The sequence below is a fragment of the Oncorhynchus tshawytscha genome, unplaced genomic scaffold, assembly GCF_018296145.1.
Source record: "Oncorhynchus tshawytscha isolate Ot180627B unplaced genomic scaffold, Otsh_v2.0 Un_contig_1948_pilon_pilon, whole genome shotgun sequence".
NCBI lineage: Eukaryota > Metazoa > Chordata > Actinopteri > Salmoniformes > Salmonidae > Oncorhynchus > Oncorhynchus tshawytscha.
The window spans coordinates 27,501-32,500 of NW_024608097.1; the positions used below are offsets into that span (position 1 = coordinate 27,501).

Consider the following 5,000-nt stretch of genomic DNA (forward strand, 5'->3'; position numbering starts at 1 on the left):
CACACACCTCCTAGTGTGTCTCTCCATGTCTCCTCCCAGAGTGGTGTGATAGTGTGTGTCTCTCCATGTCTCCTCCAGAGTGGTGTGATAGTGTGTGTCTCTCCATGTCTCTCCATGTCTCCTCCCAGAGTGGTGTGATAGTGTGTGTCTCTCCATGTCTCCTCTCAGAGTGGTGTGATAGTGTGTGTCTCTCCATGTCTCCTCCCAGAGTGGTGTGATAGTGTGTGTCTCCATGTCTCCTCCCAGAGTGGTGTGATAGTGTGTGTCTCTCCATGTCTCCTCCCAGAGTGGTGTGATAGTGTGTGTCTCCATGTCTCCTCCCAGAGTGGTGTGATAGTGTGTGTCTCTCCATGTCTCTCCATGTCTCCTCCCAGAGTGGTGTGATAGTGTGTGTCTCTCCATGTCTCCTCCAGAGTGGTGTGATAGTGTGTGTCTCTCCATGTCTCCTCTCAGAGTGGTGTGATAGTGTGTGTCTCCATGTCTCCTCCAGAGTGGTGTGATAGTGTGTCTCTCCATGTCTCCTCCAGAGTGGTGTGATAGTGTGTGTCTCCATGTCTCCTCCAGAGTGGTGTGATAGTGTGTGTCTCCATGTCTCCTCCAGAGTGGTGTGATAGTGTGTGTCTCTCCATGTCTCTCCATGTCTCCTCCCAGAGTGGTGTGATAGTGTGTCTCTCCATGTCTCCTCTCAGAGTGGTGTGATAGTGTGTCTCTCCATGTCTCTCCATGTCTCCTCTCAGAGTGGTGTGATAGTGTGTGTCTCTCCATGTCTCTCCATGTCTCCTCCCAGAGTGGTGTGATAGTGTGTGTCTCTCCATGTCTCCTCCAGAGTGGTGTGATAGTGTGTGTCTCTCCATGTCTCTCCATGTCTCCTCCCAGAGTGGTGTGATAGTGTGTGTCTCTCCATGTCTCCTCCAGAGTGGTGTGATAGTGTGTGTCTCTCCATGTCTCCTCCCAGAGTGGTGTGATAGTGTGTGTCTCCATGTCTCCTCCCAGAGTGGTGTGATAGTGTGTGTCTCTCCATGTCTCCTCCCAGAGTGGTGTGATAGTGTGTGTCTCCATGTCTCCTCCCAGAGTGGTGTGATAGTGTGTGTCTCTCCATGTCTCTCCATGTCTCCTCCCAGAGTGGTGTGATAGTGTGTGTCTCTCCATGTCTCCTCCAGAGTGGTGTGATAGTGTGTGTCTCTCCATGTCTCCTCTCAGAGTGGTGTGATAGTGTGTGTCTCCATGTCTCCTCCAGAGTGGTGTGATAGTGTGTCTCTCCATGTCTCCTCCAGAGTGGTGTGATAGTGTGTGTCTCCATGTCTCCTCCAGAGTGGTGTGATAGTGTGTGTCTCCATGTCTCCTCCAGAGTGGTGTGATAGTGTGTGTCTCTCCATGTCTCTCCATGTCTCCTCCCAGAGTGGTGTGATAGTGTGTGTCTCCATGTCTCCTCCAGAGTGGTGTGATAGTGTGTGTCTCTCCATGTCTCTCCATGTCTCCTCCCAGAGTGGTGTGATAGTGTGTGTCTCTCCATGTCTCCTCCCAGAGTGGTGTGATAGTGTGTGTCTCTCCATGTCTCCTCCCAGAGTGGTGTGATAGTGTGTGTCTCCATGTCTCCTCCCAGAGTGGTGTGATAGTGTGTCTCTCCATGTCTCCTCCCAGAGTGGTGTGATAGTGTGTCTCTCCATGTCTCCTCCCAGAGTGGTGTGATAGTGTGTCTCTCCATGTCTCCTCCCAGAGTGGTGTGATAGTGTGTCTCTCCATGTCTCCTCCCAGAGTGGTGTGATAGTGTGTGTCTCCATGTCTCCTCCCAGAGTGGTGTGATAGTGTGTCTCTCCATGTCTCCTCCCAGAGTGGTGTGATAGTGTGTCTCTCCATGTCTCCTCCCAGAGTGGTGTGATAGTGTGTCTCTCCATGTCTCCTCTCAGAGTGGTGTGATAGTGTGTGTCTCTCCATGTCTCTCCATGTCTCCTCTCAGAGTGGTGTGATAGTGTGTGTCTCTCCATGTCTCTCCATGTCTCCTCCCAGAGTGGTGTGATAGTGTGTGTCTCTCCATGTCTCCTCTCAGAGTGGTGTGATAGTGTGTGTCTCTCCATGTCTCCTCCCAGAGTGGTGTGATAGTGTGTGTCTCTCCATGTCTCCTCCCAGAGTGGTGTGATAGTGTGTGTCTCTCCATGTCTCCTCTCAGAGTGGTGTGATAGTGTGTGTTTCTCCATGTCTCCTCCCAGAGTGGTGTGATAGTGTGTGTCTCTCCATGTCTCCTCTCAGAGTGGTGTGATAGTGTGTGTCTCTCCATGTCTCCTCCCAGAGTGGTGTGATAGTGTGTGTCTCTCCATGTCTCTCCATGTCTCCTCTCAGAGTGGTGTGATAGTGTGTGTCTCTCCATGTCTCTCCATGTCTCCTCCCAGAGTGGTGTGATAGTGTGTCTCTCCATGTCTCTCCATGTCTCCTCTGAGTGGTGTGATAGTGTGTGTCTCTCCATGTCTCTCCATGTCTCCTCCCAGAGTGGTGTGATAGTGTGTGTCTCTCCATGTCTCCTCCCAGAGTGGTGTGATAGTGTGTGTCTCTCCATGTCTCCTCCCAGAGTGGTGTGATAGTGTGTGTCTCTCCATGTCTCCTCCAAAGTGGTGTGATAGTGTGTCTCTCCATGTCTCCTCCCAGAGTGGTGTGATAGTGTGTGTCTCTCCATGTCTCCTCTCAGAGTGGTGTGATAGTGTGTCTCTCCATGTCTCCTCCCAGAGTGGTGTGATAGTGTGTGTCTCTCCATGTCTCCTCCCAGAGTGGTGTGATAGTGTGTGTCTCTCCATGTCTCTCCATGTCTCTCCATGTCTCTCCATGTCTCCTCTCAGAGTGGTGTGATAGTGTGTGTCTCTCCATGTCTCCTCCAGAGTGGTGTGATAGTGTGTGTCTCTCCATGTCTCCTCCAGAGTGGTGTGATAGTGTGTGTCTCTCCATGTCTCCTCTCAGAGTGGTGTGATAGTGTGTGTCTCTCCATGTCTCCTCTCAGAGTGGTGTGATAGTGTGTGTCTCTCCATGTCTCTCCATGTCTCCTCCCAGAGTGGTGTGATAGTGTGTGTCTCTCCATGTCTCCTCCCAGAGTGGTGTGATAGTGTGTGTCTCTCCATGTCTCTCCATGTCTCTCCATGTCTCTCCATGTCTCCTCCCAGAGTGGTGTGATAGTGTGTGTCTCTCCATGTCTCCTCCAGAGTGGTGTGATAGTGTGTGTCTCTCCATGTCTCCTCCCAGAGTGGTGTGATAGTGTGTGTCTCTCCATGTCTCCTCCCAGAGTGGTGTGATAGTGTGTGTCTCCATGTCTCCTCCCAGAGTGGTGTGATAGTGTGTCTCTCCATGTCTCCTCCCAGAGTGGTGTGATAGTGTGTCTCTCCATGTCTCCTCCCAGAGTGGTGTGATAGTGTGTCTCTCCATGTCTCCTCCCAGAGTGGTGTGATAGTGTGTCTCTCCATGTCTCCTCCCAGAGTGGTGTGATAGTGTGTGTCTCCATGTCTCCTCCCAGAGTGGTGTGATAGTGTGTCTCTCCATGTCTCCTCCCAGAGTGGTGTGATAGTGTGTCTCTCCATGTCTCCTCCCAGAGTGGTGTGATAGTGTGTCTCTCCATGTCTCCTCTCAGAGTGGTGTGATAGTGTGTGTCTCTCCATGTCTCTCCATGTCTCCTCTCAGAGTGGTGTGATAGTGTGTGTCTCTCCATGTCTCTCCATGTCTCCTCCCAGAGTGGTGTGATAGTGTGTGTCTCTCCATGTCTCCTCTCAGAGTGGTGTGATAGTGTGTGTCTCTCCATGTCTCCTCCCAGAGTGGTGTGATAGTGTGTGTCTCTCCATGTCTCCTCCCAGAGTGGTGTGATAGTGTGTGTCTCTCCATGTCTCCTCTCAGAGTGGTGTGATAGTGTGTGTTTCTCCATGTCTCCTCCCAGAGTGGTGTGATAGTGTGTGTCTCTCCATGTCTCCTCTCAGAGTGGTGTGATAGTGTGTGTCTCTCCATGTCTCCTCCCAGAGTGGTGTGATAGTGTGTGTCTCTCCATGTCTCTCCATGTCTCCTCTCAGAGTGGTGTGATAGTGTGTGTCTCTCCATGTCTCCTCCCAGAGTGGTGTGATAGTGTGTGTCTCTCCATGTCTCCTCCCAGAGTGGTGTGATAGTGTGTGTCTCTCCATGTCTCCTCTCAGAGTGGTGTGATAGTGTGTGTCTCTCCATGTCTCCTCCCAGAGTGGTGTGATAGTGTGTGTCTCTCCATGTCTCTCCATGTCTCCTCCCAGAGTGGTGTGATAGTGTGTGTCTCTCCATGTCTCCTCCCAGAGTGGTGTGATAGTGTGTGTCTCTCCATGTCTCCTCCAGAGTGGTGTGATAGTGTGTGTCTCCATGTCTCCTCCAGAGTGGTGTGATAGTGTGTCTCTCCATGTCTCCTCTCAGAGTGGTGTGATAGTGTGTCTCTCCATGTCTCTCCATGTCTCCTCCCAGAGTGGTGTGATAGTGTGTGTCTCTCCATGTCTCCTCCAGAGTGGTGTGATAGTGTGTGTCTCTCCATGTCTCTCCATGTCTCCTCCCAGAGTGGTGTGATAGTGTGTGTCTCTCCATGTCTCCTCTCAGAGTGGTGTGATAGTGTGTGTCTCTCCATGTCTCTCCATGTCTCCTCCCAGAGTGGTGTGATAGTGTGTGTCTCTCCATGTCTCCTCCCAGAGTGGTGTGATAGTGTGTGTCTCTCCATGTCTCTCCATGTCTCTCCATGTCTCTCCATGTCTCCTCTCAGAGTGGTGTGATAGTGTGTGTCTCTCCATGTCTCCTCCAGAGTGGTGTGATAGTGTGTGTCTCTCCATGTCTCCTCCAGAGTGGTGTGATAGTGTGTGTCTCTCCATGTCTCCTCTCAGAGTGGTGTGATAGTGTGTGTCTCTCCATGTCTCTCCATGTCTCCTCCCAGAGTGGTGTGATAGTGTGTGTCTCCATGTCTCCTCCCAGAGTGGTGTGATAGTGTGTGTCTCCATGTCTCCTCCCAGAGTGGTGTGATAGTGTGT

General features: G+C 51.6%; 1 pseudogene; it reads left to right on the forward strand.

The window, feature by feature from the left end:
• Positions 1-5,000, forward strand: part of LOC121843268 — a 40,087-nt pseudogene that overhangs the window by 18,611 nt on the left and 16,476 nt on the right.